At 35.8% G+C, this 21,163-nt stretch overlaps 1 long non-coding RNA gene across 1 annotated transcript; it reads right to left on the bottom strand.

The window, feature by feature from the left end:
• Nucleotides 1–635: 635 nt before the first annotated feature.
• LOC307154365 lies at nt 636–11,390 on the bottom strand. The gene is made up of 7 exons (XR_013820350.1): nt 11,310–11,390; nt 10,931–11,020; nt 9,338–9,465; nt 9,014–9,143; nt 3,916–4,083; nt 1,365–1,557; nt 636–811 (listed from the first exon to the last, which is right to left on the bottom strand). It is a non-coding gene; the product is annotated as an uncharacterized lncRNA (long non-coding RNA).
• Between the last annotated feature and the right edge of the window lie 9,773 nt (nt 11,391–21,163).

The following is a 21,163-nucleotide window of genomic DNA, read 5'->3' as shown; positions in this document are numbered from 1 at the left end:
CCTTATTATAACAGCCAAGAGTTCTGGATTGGCCAGTGCTTATTAGCCTGATTGAGGTTGGTAACGGAGCGAGATCGAGCTGAGGTCTCGCTGAAGGAAATTATGCTGCTGTGCAATATGAAACAAACAAAACACTAAATGGTACAATCCATGATTAATCACAAGAGACTTACATTGTTGTAAGGTATAAAACAAGCTTGTTTGCCAAAGCTTGCAAAACCAGGGCAGTTTGTTCTGGTCCATTTTTTTTTTATCTTTACAAATATAACAGATTATCAATCGGACTTTTGAACTTTTCTGCAAGAGGAGATTACAGAGAAAACCAAGGCAGAGGTTGTGCACGAACACTTGGTCTAATGACATCACGGAGAGACTAAGGAACACATCTGCTAATAATTGCCAATGCTTGCTGGATGTTGTAAAGGTGTGGCATGCAAATTGATAAGACCTGCATATCACACCATAAACTTGCATATTGTTTTTAAAATACTTTTGATGCAGAGCAAGATGTGCAACAGCTGCTTAGTTTACATTGCACGGGAATAAGTAATTAAGTTTATTAATAACAACATGTGCTAATTAGACATGCTAAATGCACTGTGTCATTCAACACTACATTAGGATCTCACCAGGATGAAACAGGGTGCAAGTTGAGGAGTTAATGGTTAACATGGGCTGGTCCCATCAGTGGATTCCTCAGTATTAGCGGCTGTAAAGATAAGCAGCGTTCAGAGTTTGGAGTCCAGAGGCTGTGGCTAACATTGAAGATGAGGATGATACCAGCAGGTGCTCAGTTACTTGTGTCGAAGCCCTAAAGAAGAGCAGAAGTTGAGAACGGTCTCTGCCGTACGTCTGAGGGTGAGTATGGGCCTCAAAAGAGGCTTTAATATGGGGAATTCATGAGGGAATCTAAGAAAATAGCAAGATACTTAAACTATAACACATGCATTTATTGTCATTTAAGTGGTAAATCATCTTAAATTAAACTTTTTTAGAATTTAAACTTTAAAATTAAAACGTAAACTAAAAACTATAACAGTATCTTAGCACTTAACTAAATATGGGTAATTCATGAGGGAATCTAAGAAAATAGCATTGTGTACATAAATACTTAAACTATAACACATGCATTTATTATCATTTAAGTGGTAAATCATCTTAAATTAAGCTTTTTTGAGGGGAATTTAAACTTTAAAATGGAAGCTGAAAATAAAAACTGTATCTTAGCACTTTACTCTGCCTGAGAATGCTGTGAATGTGTTGATTTTAATGGGATTTGTGTTGCAAGGACGTTGAAGGAAACACAATCTGTTACCGTAAACACTTACAGCCTATATGTGATGTTAGATCAGATCAGTGCTCACCTCGTCTGGGTCCTGGTCAAATTTGGCAGACGCAACAGTTGTCCAGACAGGAGAGCGCATCACGACAGAGGGAGTGTGTGTGGAACGGCTGACAGCACATTAGCGCAGCTCTCAGAGCGTTAGACGGGGCACATGAGCCAAATCCAATAGAGTCTGAGCTGCGAGCAGACAGCCTAAAAGGTTTGTAGCAGCGCTGTGAAATGAACAGATCAACAGAAGCACTGTAATTACCGAGCAATTAACGAGCCAGGTCTCAGCAACATGATACAGTACACAAACAGTGAAAGGCGTATCAGAGCAGATAAAGGTGTAAAGACAGAATTACAGACAAGAGGACAAGAATTCAAGTGTGTGTCAAGGCTATAGCGAAAGAAAAGTAAATGAGACTCTTCAACTTCTCAATGCTTTGCTCTTGAGATTAAATGGAGACCAAAAGCTGCCAGTTAAGTTTTAACTTTGTCTGGGAGAATAAAAATAGCTGTCATACAGTAAGAGTATTGTGCTATAAAATTAATGTGGATATCAACTCTCACCACATGCTCTTGGAAGAACTTGATAAGAAAATATATAAATATATAAAGTTCATATTGAAATCTGAGCATCACAATGTTATTGAAACTCTACAGGCAAATAATATTTCATGCAACAACCAAAAAAAAAAAAATAGATGCAGGACATTTTAGCAAAAGTCTAAAAAAATTATTTGAGACATTACTATTGAAATAATTCGATGAATATTAGATGAAAAACTTGCATTGGCAACTAAGTGAAAAAAACACACACTAAAATAGCATTAAATATAAATTAAAGGTGAATTCAAATATTTAAAAAACTAATACAAATGACAAATTACTAAAACTTAAATTAAAATGAAAACTGAAAAACTGAAAATAAAAATAAACACTCATCCAAAATATTATTATGATAGTATATAAATAATAATAAAGTAAAACAACTCAGATGATCTCATTTGGGAATTCGCTCTCCTTTGGGCAAAAAAAGAAAAAGAAAAAAACACCCTAAAAGGGAACGAGTTCTCGAACTAAAAGTTGAAAGTGCCAACAAACGTAAGTCTTGGGCTTCTCTGGGCTCTAGAGGTGCTATCGCTATCTTAAACGGGAACAATCACTCCTCCGACACATTAATTATTAATCCCAGGGAGTAGTTAATTATTTATGTTAATTGCTGATTTAAGTTTCCTTCCCCAAACACAGAAACACAGGAGGATGGGAGAACAACGGGAGTTAAGGTCAAACAATCAGGCGACGAGAGGCAGACACTTTACTCAATCTGTTTAACCCCGCTTTGTTAGATGCAATCGACTGTGTCACAAGGGACCGACGCATACCGACACACAGGCTTTAATGATGCACGATTTATACCAATGCAATTAGTAAATTCTGCTTTTCTTGTGTTGTTTTCAGAATGGCGGCGAGTGGTAGTCTTCGGGTCGAGAAGAACATCTGACCTCTTGCTCTCAGTAACAAGGATTCATCCTGTTGTGGAACACAAATCCAACAGGGAATCTCTGTTACTGGGGGTTAAGGTTCAGCGTTTCACTCGGTGGAGGTCAGAAGACACCGGAGACACCTTGAAATCAAGGCAAATGACATTGAAAAATAAAATTCTACATAAATATTGTGCAGACTTGCATTGACTTCCTATTAATTGACCTGTGCGATGAGAGGCCAAGGCTCAAATTGTTCCTTTTGCATAAAATTCACACATTTTCCAATTAGAGAATATGAGAACATACAGTACAAAGCTTTTGTCTATAAAATTATAGATATATTAAAATATTGAAATTTTGGTCTATTTTGCTTCTATAACCGGTCTTCTTTTAGACTAGTGGAAAGAAAACACCCAAAATAAAAATGTAAGTGTGTACTTTATCTATTTGCATCTTTAAAGGTCAGAAATCTTCACTTCAGCAGCTTCACACACACCAAACTTTCCAGTTTTGTTCATATTTATATTCTGAAGGTTTTTACAGTGAGTCTTGCTCATATATCATTCACCTGATATATTTAATTTTATTCCTAAAAACATAGTGATTTTTTTTTTCTGGCCGTTGACTATTTATTTATTTGTTTTAATGATAAAAAGAGACATTTAAAATCTCTAATATGTCAAAAAATAAAAATGTATTTTTAACCTGGCTTTATGTTGAGATTTCTGTTCTGGGCATTTTTTTTTTTTTTTTATTAGATAATGCCTCATTTGCATATTAAACATAACATAACTTAATTCAAAACAGTTATCTATGATGTATCACCTGGGGAATGTATGGTGATCTATTAACTACATTTTTACCCTATCAACCTGTGGTGCCTTGCCTAAAAAGAAAATAAAAACAGTTTAAAAAGGGAAAAACATTGGGAAAAAAATGGATTTGGAAGACATTCACAGTCTGTTTACCAGGTTCCACTGCATTGCCCTTTCAACTCCACATTTAAAACATCCCATTTGCCCCTTCCTTAGTTTCACCCCAATAGTTCCTGGACAGGATCGGCCCAAGAGAGTCTGGGAAAGGGGGACCGTTGTTGTTTACCTGTCATGGCCTGCCTGGCCTCCGCTCTTCAATGCTTCTCCCCTGGGCTCTTCCCATCTCCTCTGCTGTTCCCAAGACAACAATCCCATTTCCTTTGGTTCTTCTCAAACTAGCAGGGGTCTCTGGAGGCTCTCAATTAACTAGCTAGTCAACGCTCCACACGAGATGCTGCGGAAAGGAACAGAAGTGGGATATCAAACAGACTGCAAACATTAAAGACTTCTCTCCCCAAGGGGTGATAGTGGGAAAGAAATGTTCAGTTTAATTTGATAAATTATACAAAGTCCTTGTTTTCTTATGTTCTTTTTTAAAGGTGCAGTGTTTTATTTCTGCAACATTAATGGACTCTTTCCAAACAGGTTTCTATAACACTCCCCCTTCTGCTGATTGGTCAGACAAACATGTAGCCCCGCCCCCAACTCAAGGGGTAAATATTTGGATGATTAGCATGAGCCATTTACATCATTAACATCAAAAACTCAAATGTTTTGTAATTGTAATTGTAATTGTATCATTAATTGTTTTGCATTTGTGCATAGTAATTAAATTATGCAAATTAATGTATGATCCAACACAAGACAATGATATCCAGTAGAAAACATTTTATCAACATAATGTATAAAGCAAAAACATTGTTCTCATGAAAAATTCCATTTTACTCATGATGAAACATTTCAATATTTTATTAAAATCTACAGTTTATGGTTTATTCCAGTGACATCATATCTCCATCAGGTTCAAGACTGCATAATGTTTCTGGAAATGGACTTATGGGTAGTCTCTGATGTCACGCCGACCCTTCAAATCAAGCCATAAATCACGGTGGCGACATTGTTTTCTTTATTAAACAGATTTCAAAGTGCATTCTAGTAGGAAAATGAAAGCATGACCTAGAAGCAAACAACAGTCTTATTGTAGGAGAACATGATTGAGTGATACTCTACAAGTAAAACTTGTTTTACTGCATGAAAGAATCTTTGGAGCTTGCAGAGTGAGTTTTACTTTGATTGGAAATGAGAGTTAACTGATTTAAATAATTGAGCATTTAATTGCATTTAATGGCTCTCAAATAATTATGTAGCCTACTTTCCAAGTGATTGAGCCTATACGTTTATTTCATCATATACATTTCAGGGTAAAAAAAATTCTGAAAGTAAGAACATACGTTCTGGCTATGTGTTATTGTGGCCACAGGTATATATTAGTGCTGTGAGTTATTAACGCCGTTAACGCAAACCCATTTTAATGGCGTCAATTTTTTTATCGCGAGATTAATGTTCTTTTTGGCCTAGCAAACTTTGTAGTTTTTTTTCACTTGCTGTTGCAACAACTAGTAACGTTATGGCTCGTTTCCACTGAGCGGTACGGTACGGTACGGAACGGTACGCATTTATTTGCGTTTCCACTATCAAAAGTTATGAATGGTACCAAAATGCCGAACCGTACCGTACCACTTTTTAGGTACCCTTCCATTGGGGTACCTAGCACAGTGGTACGGTACTAAAAGGTGGAGCTAGACTCACTGCGGGACGTTGATTGGTTGACAGAGAATCGTCACTTGCTCGTGCTACAAGGGGAATGACAACATAAGAAGTGCCATTTTTTAATACAGTGTAATATAATACTACTGTTACTGTGTCACGAAATGTAATTTTAAGAGTTTTTCAGGAGAGAATGTAGTTGTTTAAAGCTGAAATCTGTGGTTTATTTATAAAGATGATTTTTTTTCCCCGGTTGTGAGATCCATGCGATCAGCGGGCGCTCGGCGCTCATGTTTCCCGGCTGGGTGAGCCTTTCCTCGGCTAGTTCTTCTGACGTTCGCCGCTGACTCCGACGGTAGTGGTTAATCATGAGATATAATTTGTCTTGTGTAGACCTAACGGGCGATCTTTGGTCTCGTGAATATATAATTAGTTCCCTGTCAATCGTTTTGGCTGAGGGCTAAGTTTAGTTTCATAGGCTATTTGTATTTAACTTTACTGTTGTAATGTTAGACTAGAGCGCTGCATTTGGATATTTGACTGAATTGTTTGCTTTATTTCTTATTGTATAGCTTCTTGTACCTTTTACTTAAACTTTTATATTGGCTATTATTGATAAAACTGAAATTTTACAAAAAGAAATATGGTTTCTTGTCATTTTTTTATTACAAGATTATCCCTGATATGTATTGCAACATTTGTACAAATGCATATATTGCCTGGAATTATGTGTAATTTTTTTTTTTATTTAAACGAAAAGAGGTAACGTTAAGGTTGTGTTTTAAATTTCGTTTTTTTATAAATAGAATAACGTATAACGTGCAGTGAATAATCAATATGCGTTGCGCATGAACCACATTTGTGTCACTATAATGTTTAATTTATTTAAATGGAAACGAAAAGTGGCAGAGGGGTGTTTTATAAAATATTTCATTTTATTGTTGCTTAAAATGTACATACAGAGTAACAGAGATAACCGGAGTATTAGAGCGAGCTGAGTGACGCTTTTAAGAACGCGCTGGACCATTTGCATGTAGGAGTCGCACATGGCAAGTACAAACTTTGCGTACTTGATATTGAGAAAAGCCTAATGTCGGCACTTGTCTTCTTGTGACAAACATGTCGAGGAGCAAGAACAAGATCTGCTGTATGTCATCCATTGTAGTTTACTATGTTCTTCTTCACGCGAAAATGACGTCGATCGAAACACCACGCCTATCAAGTAACGGTACTGTTGGCAGTGGAAACGCTAGCCAGATCATGGTTAACAGACCGGAACCGTACCGTACTGTACCGTACCGTACCGTACCGTACTGCTCAGTGGAAACGAGCCATTATTAGAAAAACTACAACCCCACACCGGATCTAGCTAGACCGGAAACAAAACAACAGGCACGCCGCACACACTTGTTTGGGTTTGCGAGCCGGCCAAAAGTAGTAGCCTAGGCTAACGTTACGTTTCGAGTGGATGGCGAGCGCGAGACGCCGAAATGGATGCCAATAAGATTCTGAATGGAAAGTTTACTTTTAAAAAGTTGCCAAATGGTTCCACTGACAAGACCAAAGTGATCTGTGTGTTTTGTCGTTGTGAACTAAACGATCATCGCAGCACGTCCAGTCTGAAACACCACTTGACGCGAATGCGAATTCTCTAATGCGATTATTTGCTCCGAGTGAGAATGTTAGTGTGAAATTGAACACTACAGTATATGCCAATGTTGTTTTCAATAAAAAAACATTTGCACAAAGCAAGCCGATCCACTTTTCCATGTTGATAAGAGCATTAAAATAATGGGACAAAAAGAAATCAAGGGACATTTAGAATAGATAAAAATGTGCGATTAATTGTGAGTTAACTATGACATTAATGCGATTAATCGCGATTAAATATTTTAATCATTTGACAGCACTAGTATAAATATCTAACTCTTACAGCACAATGATCAGACCCAGAGTGTCCTTTTACTTCTGTGAAGTAACTAAATGTGTTTTTGTTGATTTGTACAAATTATACAATATCTCAGTCGGTGTGTTGTTTTGACCTGTTGTTAATAATCCAAATAGGCTTCATGCCAAAAGGCAAATGAACAAAGGTCTCACTGTATCCACAAAGAAAATCAAGGATGTAATTCTTGAAGATGAAAAAAAATGTGTAACTTTGCATAATTTAAAATGCATAGTAAATAAATATATTGAATATATAGTGAATAATTAATATTTGAAAACGTTTTGCCTGCAAAATTCACTTAGCTCAATAGCTATGTTTCCATCACCCTGTTTTTATGCGCATTTTAAAGTATCGCATCAGAAACAATGAATTTCGGAAATTCGCAAAAAAGTTTTTAAGCTCATCTGAGATGGTTTTTGACTTAGAAAACGAAACGAAAAAGAGTTAATGCGAATAATGGGAAATGGAAACACATTTAAATGTAGCACAGCCAACATGCACGACAACATTATGTTGTCACTTAGCAAGAAAACCATAAAGCAGGGAATTATATCAACAACACTGTGGACCTTCATGGCTTGAAAACAATTAAAACGTTGTTCTCATGACACGTCAAATGGGAGAACTCCAAGAAAAATGCATAATATTCATGATCCAAATATGTTTTACCAACTTTATTTAAATACTGATTGCAAGAGATTATGATGGAAATAAAGAGCTAAAGTAAGTGATTCCTAGTTATCATGAGACTGTGAACTTCATTTTGATATTTGCTAAACCAGCTTTTGAAATGTTAATATTATCGAAATTAATGTGGATCATTTGATTGCACGGGATGTTTTACGGTGAGAAACCAACTCACAACACCACAAAACATCACAGAATTATGGAAGCTTGTTTCCACCACAGACTGAGAAATAAAAAAGGTAATTGCGACTTTTTAATCTCACAATTCTGACTTTTTTTCTCACAATTGCGAGTTTACATCTCACAATTCTGACTTTTTGTCTCAGAATTACATGATATAAAGTCGCAATTGCAGGTTATAAAGTCAGAATTGCGTAATATAAAGTCGCAATTGCGTGTTATAAAGTCAGAATTATGAGATATAAATTCGCAATTGCGAGAAATATACTTGAAAAGACTTTTTTTCTCAGAATTGCATGTTTATATCTCGCAATTCTGACTTTATAATATGCAATTGGGAGATATAAAGTCAGAACTGCATGATACAAAGTCGTAATTGCGTGTTATAAAGTCAGAATTGTGAGATATAAACTATTCTGAGGTAAAAAAAAAAAAAGAAAAAGAAAAAAAGTTCGTCTTTTTTTTTCTTAGAATTGGACTTTATAATATATCTCACAATTCTGAGAAAAGATGTCAGAATTGTGAGAAATAAAGTCAGAATTGCATGAAAAAAGTCAGAATTCTGACTTTATAAGACGCAATTGCGACTTTATTTCACGCAATTCTGACTTTATATCTCGCAATTGCGACTTTAACGCAATTCTGACTTTATATCTTGCAATTCTGAGAAATAAAGTCAGAACTGCGAGATGTAAACTCGCAATTGTGAGATAAAAAGTCACAATTATCTTTCAAAATGTTTTATTCTGTGGCGGAAACAAGCTTCCATACAGAATCCATCAAACCCATTGGTAATACTTACTAATATTTGTGCTGTCTGTTTTCCCTCTAAACGATGATGTCACTTCCTGGAGGATAATGTTTTCCTCCTAGTTAAAGGAATAACTGCACAGTTCGCCCCTGCTGGTAGATGTTGTAACTACACCATCTGTCTGCAAAAAGATGATTATTCATTGGAACGAAAATTATTTCCATCTTTACACTTTATGAGTGCGATATTTTATTCAATATTTGAAGATAGATATGATGATGATGATGACAAGAAATATATATATAAATAATATCATTGCATTCTCTCAGACTCTTGTGCAGCAATGCTTCTGCCGTGTCTTCAGCATCTCCTCACCCAGAACACACACGTCAGAATCTGTCTTCATCTACTTCACTTCTGTCCCAGTCGCCACATCTGTCAAAGACGGATCTCATCCGCTGGGCCAAACCCGGAGAAATGGAGGAGGAGCAAAGGAACTAAAGCTGAAAGACAGAGAGAGAAGGTAAGAAAAGAGATGGCAGTAATTTCATTCTGCATCTTTCTGCTTCTCCATGTTGACTTTTATTAGAGGATCAATATTGTGGGAGTTGCAGCAGTTCCATGAGATGGAAAAGTCCTGTAATCACAGATGAAGTGTATCGGCCGTCACTGTCAAAACCCACCCCAGAGTTTGACTCGTGACCAACCCACTGACCCCTGAACCAAAGACAGAAAAATCAGATCTTTTTAATATCTCAGCTGTTTCTCTTGTATACAACAGACGCCAAAGTCTGACACCCAACTGCATATCAACACACACACACACACACAAAAAATACTCAGGCTTTTTCCGTGTTTTTCTTAAAAAAAATTAAAAATCGAGTCTGTTTATTTCTCGAAACAAATTTGATATAATGTACATTTATGCATTTGGCAGACAATTTTATCCAAAACAACTTACACTGCATTCAAGGCACACATTTTATTATTTATTAGGCGTTTCCTCAGGAGGCAAGGGAGGCAGTGCCTCCTCAAAAAAAAAAAATAGGACGAGAAAAAAAATCTATAATACAAAAATTAAACAATGCAAAAATTACAAAATGTGACATTAAAAAGTGTAAAAATCACTGTTTTTTCTAAAGTAACAGTGACATCAGCAGGTAAAGTCATCTCTCTTGCCTCCCCTGAGCCCATTGAGTTTTACCAGACTCCCTAAAGCGTGCGCTGGGTTTGACGGGGGTAATTGAGGATCAATGAAGGGGGCAAAATCACGTGAGAGGAGGCAATGCCTCCATCGTGCTGTGATTGGTTTACACGATAAATCCCGCCTCTTGTTTTCGTGCTTGGTCTGCGTTCGTGAATCAGTCTGAATAATCATTGCAATATATGTGAACTAGACTAATTAAAAAGTAAACAGCTATCACTTAGATACACTGCTTTGTCAAGTCAAAATCAAACTTGAAATGGCCTGAACACATGAAGACTTTGGGGGGTTTAGTAACCAGTGTAAATTAGTTGACTATTGAAAAGAACGATCAGTTCACAAATAATAGGCCTATGTATAGTTTACATGCCTTTAGTTATTTTGGAATAAATGTAAAAATGCTTAAAAAAACGAACTTGATAACATTTCAAGTATAAAAGTATAGTTGGTTTTAATAAACAGAAAATTACTTACATTGTTAATGTAAAAATAGCCTACAAAATAGAATTGTATTTGTTTGTTTTTTTCCTTCTTCTTTTTTTTGTTTGTTGATGTAATGTAAAGTAAGGTTTACTGTATGTAACCAAGAAAAATGTGACAACATTAAGTGTAACTGGGACATGAATTTACATTTGATCTATAATAAATAAATAAATAAATAAATAAAAACCTGTGAGGACTTTGCCTCCTTATTTCTAAACACCACGGTTCCTGTTTGGGCAAAAGGAAAGCCTGTATTGCCATTAAATCTAGATATAACATGCCTTGAAAAGTGACTCCCGGGCCTCGTTTGGTGGATGCTCTTCTTCGGAGGTTTTCTGACCCGGATCAGGTTTCTTCAGCTCATTTCTTCCCTGAGGAGCGATAATCATCCGCTGATTGTGGTGGGCCAGTTTTCTAAAGCATGCGAATTGTATATGTTAAGTTTTGCAATCAGTGTGTGAATAATATCGTGTGTTTTTTGAAAATAATGTATATTTTTGAGGCGCAGTGTGTTGAGGTTCGTCTCGCACAACTGCAGTTTGACTTAGTTAATCCAGACATGTCAATGTTAGCCGAACCTCTCGAACGTTTTTAAACAAAATGATTTTAAATTATATTAAAAAAAAAACTACAATAACGTGATAAATAATTAATAAATACCTATGTTTTATCGACTGTCAATCGTCGCCTGTAACGGGAAACGCTCGAGCGCTTCCTGTGGTCCGTCCGCTAGCTGCAATTTGGCGCCAAAAAAAGGTTTGAAAATACTATTGAAATGCTTCTAATGTACGCCTAATGATTAAACTATCATTATTATTATCTATCTGTGCGTTTTAAAGATCCCTAAATTGTGATTTCCATACCTAAAACAGCCTTTAAAAGTCACGGAAATTAATAAAATCTATTATAAAAATTATAAGAAAATGTGATGCTGAAGACTGCTGAAAATTCAGCTTTGCATCACAGGAATAAATAACATTTTAAAATTTATTCACATACAGAAAACACTTTTACATTTTAAATTGTAATAATATTTGGATTGTGATTTCCAGACCTAAAAAGGGAAATATTAAAAAATGTCACAGAAATTAATCAAATATATTTAAAAAGACAATTTCTAAAGCAATTATGCAATTTTTTATTTCTATTTATTGTCACCTATTTAATTCGAGACAGTGCTCTTTGTGAGTCTAATCTTTAAAAAAAAAAAATTCTTTATTTATTAAAATCATCATGAATGACTGGAACACTGGTGTAAATGCATCGGGCCAGAAGATGTGGAAAATAACAGCAAAACACTACACAGTTTTGATAGGAACATTTTAATGATGCTACTCAGAGATAAAACACATCATTATGACATCATGCACTTTGAGCCAAGGTTAATGCCCCCTCTCTCTCTCTCTCTCTCTCTCTCTCTCTCTCTTTCCGCAGTGTTTCATTCCAACAACCTTCCTTGATTCAATGTCCACCTGTCTCTCACTGATCATTCACTCTCTTTTATCACTTGTTTCTCTCTTGTCGTCCTTCTCGCTTTCCCCTCCCTCTCTCTGTGCTATAAGTACCATGGTACTGAATGTATAATTCATACCTGCTAATGGGGAGCCGGTGCTGTAGAACCAGAGCCTCAGGTATCGGGTCTCTGCTCTGGTCACCGGACACCGTGCTGTATGCAGTAACTTATACTTTAATTATGGCTCTGGTGGAAGCAGCACGGGCTCAGGTGTCCGGTGACTTTGGGAATGTGTCAGTGGCCCGGGACGGAGGGCCGATGACAGCTGTGAGCGCTGAACATGTGTGGATACCATTAAATATTATGCATTAAACTGCATCCGTTTCGGAGGAAGTCATTCAAACATTTGTGGGAGAAATGTGGGATTAAGTAACAAAAAAAAATTCACTGAAGTAGCAAAATGTTATTGTAATATGCTTTGACATGCAAGCAATGCCAAGCTACAGTAAACATGGGTTCCATTCCCAAATAAATGTATACATGCACTTGGATAAAAGCACCTGCTAAATGCATAACAACAGCAAAATGATAAAGAGCAATGGATAATGAATGTCATTCACAAAGAAATCTTTGTATTGTAAGTTCATATGGGGTACATAATTAGGGTATAATATGCACCTATTAGGGTAGATAAGGTACAAAGTTATTCGGCCCAATAAGGGTTATTATAGGTAACTAAAGCATGAAATAAATGAAATAAAAAAAATCAAAAGCAACATTTCTGATTTTAATTTAGTTTTAAGTTGGTGTACTAAAAATACAAATTCATTAAAATGATATAGACATATTTAAAAACAAAACTATAGTGACAAAAACACACAACAAAATGATTAAATCTTTTAACTAAAATTAAAATGAAAACAGAAAAATAAAAACTTATTCGAAATCATGTTAAAAACTATAATAGCATAATTAAAAAAATATTTATTTAGTATCACTGAATCGACCTAAATATATTATTTATACCAACAAAACCAACTTTTATGGGTTAAGTCAGGGGGACAAAAATAAAATAAAATAATTTTAGACAAGTTTGCTAGTTGTCATTTTCATTTGGTTTTAAGTTGATCTACAAAAAAAAAAACTATAGACAAAAAAACTGTAGAAAATGGCAAAACACAAAACAAAATAACTTAAACTTTAAATTTTAAATGAAAACAGAAAAATAAAGAATAATTAAAAAAATTAAATTATTATTTGCAATTCAATACATTAATTTATACCAACAAAACAATTTTTTCTAGTTATCAGGTTTAAAAAGCGCTTTCATATAACAATCGCAGGTTACCACTTACTAAATTAACAGTTAATAGCTGTTATTAATACTATTATTATTCATATTAATACAAACTAACAGCTGTTGGGCCTTTAAAGATATAATTTTGCCACTTTTTTTATGACAGTGTAATTTTTGGTCAGAAACACAAACAGACACTGTAAAGAGCAGAAGACTTAGAGGGAGAAAAAGGAAAAGGCCGTGATCATTTTCTCTCCTTTTTGGCCCGTAATCTTTTTTAAAGCTGATTAAATATTTAGCGAGCCGAGGGAGTTCGCTCGGCGTGCAATAATGATTGATGGCTGGACGGGAGTGCAGAAGTTAGCACTAAAAACATGCGATCGGGTTACAGTCCTTATCAATGTCACACCCATTAGTGTCTCCTAATAGTAACCAATCAGTCGCAGCGTCGGCCTCAATTTCCTTCAGGACACTTCCACACGCTCTCTTTCCTTTCGTTTCTCATCCTATCTGTTACCGTTCCCCTCACATCTCTTCTCTGAGCTGTCATGCTTCAGTCCAAAGACTCGTGTCTGTCACACTGTGGTCTCTGCGATATTTATACAGTGCTGTGATATTGTAGATCAAGCTGTCATTCTGAGTTATAAAGGAGTGACCATGTTCTAGATGTCTCAATCTCAGTAAGGTTTAGTCCAGTTACAGATACTCTCTTCACTCTTAAATATAAAGGATCTTGACTGGCATCGGTGGTTCTGAACCTTTAACATCCATGGAACTTTCCATTTGTTCTTTATATAGTGAAAAAGGTTCTTCAGATTATTAAAATGTTCTTTAGAAATTGGTCTTCTAAGAGCTGATCACTGAAAGGTTCTTTAGGGAACCAAAGATGGTTCTTCTGTGAAAACCACCATTTGGATCCTTTATTTTTAACACATAGTTAAAAAAAAGTTTTAAATTAGAAACATCTGTGAAGACAAGCGTCAGCTAAAGTACATTTGAACTGAAAATCTGAACTTTTTTTAATGTCAGGTTGGGGCAAGTTGCACCATGTGATTTATATGTTATTTTATATTAAAGTTAGTATACTGTTTATCTAGCCAAAAACAGATCTATCTATCTATCTGTCTGTCTGTCCGTCCGTCCGTCCGTCCATCCATCCATCCATCCGTCTGTCTGTCTGTCTGTCCGTCCATCCATCCATCCATCCGTCTGTCTGTCTGTCCGTCCATCCATCCATCCATCCGTCTGTCTGTCTGTCCGTCCATCCATCCATCCATCCATTTTTAAGAAATTCATATTTTATTCAGTAAGGGCACATTAAAATAATCAAAAGTGATAGTAAAGACATAACTCCACAAAATATTTATATTTTCAGCAAATGCTCTTCTTTTGAACTTTCTTTTCATCAAAGAATAGAAATTTCCAAAAATATATTTCCACAAAAACATGAAGCAGCACAACCGTTTTCAGCGTTGATAATAACAATATAGTTTCTTGATTAGCAAATCAGACACTGAAGACTGATGATAATGATGCTGAAAATTAAGCGTTATGTTTAGTGTAATTGTGTTTTAGTTTGGATTCGTTTTGTTCATGTTTGGTTTTGTTTTGTTGTTTTGTTCCTGAGTTCCTGGTCATTATCAGTTCTGATTTGAGTTTCGCACCTGTTCCACGTTATGTTGATTAGTCCCTTTATTTATACCCTCACTTTCACAATATTACTGTTTTACTGTATTTTTTAACAAATACATGCAGCCTTGGTGAACTTAAAGACATATCAAAAATTGACCAGTTGTTTTAAACAACAAATCAATACATAAACAGATATCCATACCATAATATATAGCAATACAGCCCAAAACACACAGAATATGTATTGCTATTTAACTGTGGCATGTTTGCTCCAGCACCTCCAGCGGTCTGTCGGCTGTAACTCAATGACGTGTTGCGGTAAGTGTCTTCGGGCCGTCTGTGGCACAGCGGCGGGTGGCACCAGCGCAGCAGAGATTGGCTCTCGCCCACAGTCTGTCGGCTTGGGTGGCCGGCCTGCTCCTGTGGTTAGAGGTTTCAGACGTTTCCAAACCTTCCCTGAACCACACTGGCCTCTGGTGAGCCACAGCGTCCGTGAGGTGTAGAGTGACAGCTGACGGCGGCCCTCTGCCACACACACACACACACACACACACACACACACACACTACACTTCAACACACCAGAAACAACCAGAGAAATGAGCTTACGTCTGTAAGGAAAGAAGGCCAATAAAAAATAAGTAGATAATATGTGTGATATATGATGCAAACCCTAACTGTGCTAAAATCACAAGAAAACAGCAGCAAATGCTAATTAACAATACACAATTCTTTCTGCAAATAATAATGCCAGTTGTGCCACATTAAAATTGAATTCAGTTAATGTGCAGAATGTGGATCATATTAGATGGGAATATTGGGTAACGTTCTGACAAAAGTTATGAACTAACATTCTTCCAGTGGCTTTAAAATAATGTTTGTTCAAAGTTATCTGGTCTTAAAGTAAGACCATCAATCTGTCCTCTTTCACTTTATTTTATGACTATATGTGACCCTGGATCACAAAACCACCAGTCTCGAGTCGCACGGGTTTATTTGTGGCTATAGCCAACAATACATTGTATGGGTCAAAATTATCCATTTTTCTTTTATGCCAAAAATCATTAGGATATTAAGTAAAGATCATGTTCCATGAAGATATTTAGTAAATGTCCTACTGTAAATATATAAAAGATGTATTTTTGTGAGTGAATGCAGCACAATCGTGAACATAAATGCACAACTTTAAAGGAGATTTTCTCAATGTTTCGATTTTTTTTTGCACCCTCAGATTCCAGATTTACAATAGTTGTATATCGGCCAAATATTGTCCTATCATAACAAACCACACATCAATGAAAAGCTTAATTGACCCATGTGACCGGATTTGTGGTCCAGTGTCACATATTCTATGAATGTATTGGGCTGTTGGTCTTCCTGTATAGCTGACAAACAAAAATCCCCAATATCCTATAACAAAAGGTATTTCGTATTTTGTGGAAGGAAAGTGTCACTGCATACAGAACTGTACATTACTGATTTTTTCCCCTGTTGATCACTGTAAAGCTGCTTTGAAAAAATCTGTATTGAATAAAGCGCTATAGAAATGAAGGTGACTTGACTAATGATGTTCTCAGAACGTTAGCACAAAAACATTTATACATCGTTCATGCAATGATTTATCTGAAAAGTCTTAGTTGGATGTTCGTCTGACATTTTTTTAAACTGTTACTAATTATTTCAGAATGTAATTTAAAAGTAACATTCGTACAATGTTTGCAAAATGATCAAATGGAATGTTACCTTAACGCTCCATTAAAGAAACAACGTTTTTAAAACATTCCAAAAATTGATATTTTGAACGTTCAGATAACACATAGAAATAACGTTTTCATAACTTAATGGGAATGTTAGCAAAAATATTTTTGTTATCAGTCATGCACATCAGGGTTTTATGTTCCATCTAATGTTGTTAAATGAATGTTTATTGCATTATTTTAATGTCATTGGTGTTTTGTATTTGTGTGTATGACTTCTATGTATTGGTATTTCCCTCAGCTTGTGGAAAAGCTACGTGTGATGAACTTTGATTCATCATGTGGTTTTTCTCTTTACCAGCAGTGTTGGTATGGTGGCTCTCAAAAACACAGTACAAAACAGATATTAGTGTGAGCATGGCCTTGTTAATTCATCAGAAAAGGCTGTTGCATTTACTGGTTTAGAATGTAATTTCCCCCTAAATTACAGTTTTAAATGTACTGTAATTCCGATAATATGTTGACATTTTTACAGAAAAAAGGTACAAAAGCTGTCACTGGGACAGGACCCTTCAAAAGGGTTCTAATATGTACCATTTAGGTACTAATATGTACACTTTTGGTACCAATATGTACCTTTGAGGGACTAATATGCACTCTTTAGGTACAAAGGTGTACCTTTTGAAAAGTTTTTTTTTTATATATATATATATATTTTTTTTAAATTGCAATATTAACAAACAAAACAAGTCGATACATACAAAAAATATAAACAATCTTTCAAGACAAAAGAGAATTTTGGTTCAAAAATTTGAACCAAATTATGGTTCAGTATACATTAAAAGAGAAAATGTGAAAGAAATTTATATCTATTCAACAACAGTCTTAAAAGAAAAAGAGAGAAGAGAGAAAAAAAAGAGGGCACAAAAAAAGAAAAACATATTAAGGGAGAATATTAAACATGGCACAAATTCTGGATGTTTTCATTGCTTTCTTGTTAACAGAAGTTGAAATTGTATTTAAATACATCTTCAATTCTTCTTTGAAAAAGCTAAAGTGGGGTTTACTTTTCATATATTTACATTTATGGATATGAAACTTTCCAATATATAAAAGAAGATTTATACAAAAACTAGCATTAATTAGATTCTTGTCTTTGACATAAAACCCAAAAAGAATGTGTCTATATGATAAAGAATAGTTACCTTTTGAAAATAGTACCGCCACAGTGACAGCTTTTGTACCTTTTTTTCTGAGACTCTGGCAAACACAGCTGCCAGGTTTATTTTTTAAAAACGATGGATTTCTTTTAGTATACTGAATGATTAACGTTTGCATTGTTCTCCAAGGTACTTCCGTACCCAAAAACCTTTCTGAACCTTTTTATTTATATAACATGGACTTATAACAATAGAAAAAGAAGCCAAAATATTGATTGGATATTAAAATATAAAATACATTTATATTGATATTTGGGCCTGGGCCTTGCTCTGTACAAACAAACAAATAAAAGTCAGCAACAAAATCACAATCACACACACAGCAGCTCACACAGAAATTCTTAGGTCGTGCCCTTATTGTGTTGCATGGCTTTGGTTTCATCCTGACAAGTGGTAATTGATTCCGCTAGCCTGCGCCGGCGGTAAGTGGGGGTGTGTGCTCGAGTTTCACTGAAAACAAATCGCTCTTTTCTGCGGCCTGACCTTCCCTTCCCTCCTCTGTCCAGCCTCACGTCTTCATCTCCTCTCTGCTCACACTTTCATCCTCTTCATCATGCCATTTAGGTGCTAAAATCTGTATTCTTGTATACTGTGTGTGCTTGTTACTAAAGTCTTAGTGGAAATATTTCATATTCAGATATTGTCCATTTTTCTTTCTTAATCATTTAAGAATGTGATATTTACATATACACTAGCGTTCAAAGGTTTGGGGTCGGTGATATTAAGGAAGTCTCTTCTGCTCAGCAAGGCTGCATTTATGTGATCAGAAAATACTGTAAAAACAGTAATATTGTGAAATATTATTACAATTTAAAATAGCTATATGCATGTGAATATATAGTAAAGTGTAATTTATATCCTGTGATCAAAGCTGAATTTTCAGCATCATTACTCCAGTCTTCAGTGTCACATGATCCTTCAGAAATCATTGTAATATGATGATTTGATGCTCAAGAAACATTTATGATTATTATTAATGTTGAAAACAGTCGTGCTGCTTCATATTTCTGTTGAAACTGTGAGGCATATCATTTTTCATGATTCTGTGATGAACAGAAAGTTCAAAAGAACAGCATTTATTTTAAAATGAGTCTTTTGTAACATTATAAATGCCACTTTTATGGTCAATTTAATGCATCCTTGATGAACCATAATGAATCATTTGTTTAAAAAAAAAAAAAAAATTTGATTAGAAATGAAAAAGATTAAAGGTCAAATTTGCTATATTTTAAGATTACGACTTAAAAGAACAAAAGACATATAAATAAATCAATGCCAGAAAGTACATTTTAAAATTTACTAGTAAAATAATGACATACACAGAATTAAAATAATGCAGCACAGTATGAATGGACAAGTACACACATGTGTTTTCAGTTTAAAATATGTCTGAAATACTGCAGGAAAAACATCAATTTATAATTACGATTAAACAGAGTATATAGTTTCTATCTCTGAAATTGTCATCAGATACAGAACATGCTAAATGAAATCCAACACTGACCTCTAGTGAAAGATTTCAGCAAGAGCTGACAGGAACAAATATCAATTTAAAAGCCATCTGAAAAAAATCTGGCTCGAGGTAAAAAACTGCTATAATACAATGAAACATTTTAGTTTTTATGTTGCAAACAAAGAATTCTGTTGCTCTCAGAGAGGAACATGAATGCTGCAAAAATGCTGGTTCTGGCTCTTGGGTTTTGTTCTGGTTTTGACTATACAAACAAATAAGAAAAGGCTACTTTCTTGTCCACATCAGGCAAACGTGTTCTTTCGAGTGCTGAAGTTTTGAAGCTTACTCACAGACGGGCTCTCATCACATGTATTCAGGCCCTAAAGGGTAATGAATTACTGGATGCTCTCAGGTTAGCTTCTCTCTTCCCAGCAACAGTCTCGCAGTGAGTCCCGTCCTCTCCTGACATCACGGCTCAGAGCAAACAGAGACAGACACTTCCTGTGCCATTAACTTTCCACAGCAGGAACACATTTGTTTTCTCACCCAAAACTTTCCAGAAGTTCAGGAGCGAGCAAACGTTACAGATTTTATTATTTGCATATCCTAGAATAATTTGCTTTATTAGAGATGGCACTGTTGCTCACATTGCTCATATTCTAGATATGAATGATTTCTCAAATCACTATAAAATTGGCATAAATCCCAAAAATTTTGGCTAGAGGCCATAAGTTATTTATTTGAAGGTTCACTCTTTTCACTTGGACCAGTAAGAAACCACCCAGAACACCCTAGCAACTGCCTAGCAACACCCTAGCAACTATCCAGAAATGATTGAAATGATTCGAGCTTTGTGACATGGTGCATTATCCTGCTGGAAGTAGCCATCAGAGGATGGGTACATGGTGGTCATAAAGGGATGGACATGGTCAGAAACAATGCTCAGGTAGGCCGTGGCATTTAAAAGATGCCCAATTGGCACTAAGGGGCCTAAAGTGTGCCAAGAAAACATCCCCCACACCATTACACCACCACCACCAGCCTGCACAGTGGTAACAAGGCATGATGGATCCATGTTCTCATTCTGTTTACGCCAAATTCTGACTCTACCATCTGAATGTCTCAACAGAAATCGAGACTCATCAGACCAGGCAACATTTTTCCAGTCTTCAACTGTCCAATTTTGGTGAGCTCGTGCAAATTGTAGCCTCTTTTTCCTATTTGTAGTGGAGATGAGTGGTACCCGGTGGGGTCTTCTGCTGTTGTAGCCCATCCGCCTCAAGGTTGTGCGTGTTGTGGCTTCACAAATGCTTTGCTGCATACCTCGGTTGTAACGAGTGGTTATTTCAGTCAAAGTTGCTCTTCTATCAGCTTGAATCAGTCGGCCCATTCTCCTCTGACCTCTAGCATCAACAAGGCATTTTCGCCCACAGGACTACTGGATGTTTTTCCCTTTTCACACCATTCTTTGTAAACCCTAGAAATGGTTGTGCGTGAAAATCCCAGTAACTGAGCAGATTGTGAAATACTCAGACCGGCCCGTCTGGCACCAACAACCATGCCACGCTCAAAATTGCTTAAATCACCTTTCTTTCCCATTCTGACATTCAGTTTGGAGTTCAGGAGATTGTCTTGACCAGGACCACACCCCTAAATGCATTGAAGCAACTGCCATGTGATTGGTTGATTAGATAATTGAATTAATGAGAAATTGAACAGGTGTTCCTAATAATCCTTTAGGTGAGTGTATATTATTTTAAATA

The sequence above is a fragment of the Squalius cephalus genome, assembly GCF_949319135.1.
Source record: "Squalius cephalus genome assembly, chromosome: 2".
Lineage (NCBI taxonomy): Eukaryota > Metazoa > Chordata > Actinopteri > Cypriniformes > Leuciscidae > Squalius > Squalius cephalus.
The sequence above is the reverse complement of the archived record's forward strand: the minus strand, read 5'-3'. Positions and strand labels throughout refer to the sequence as shown.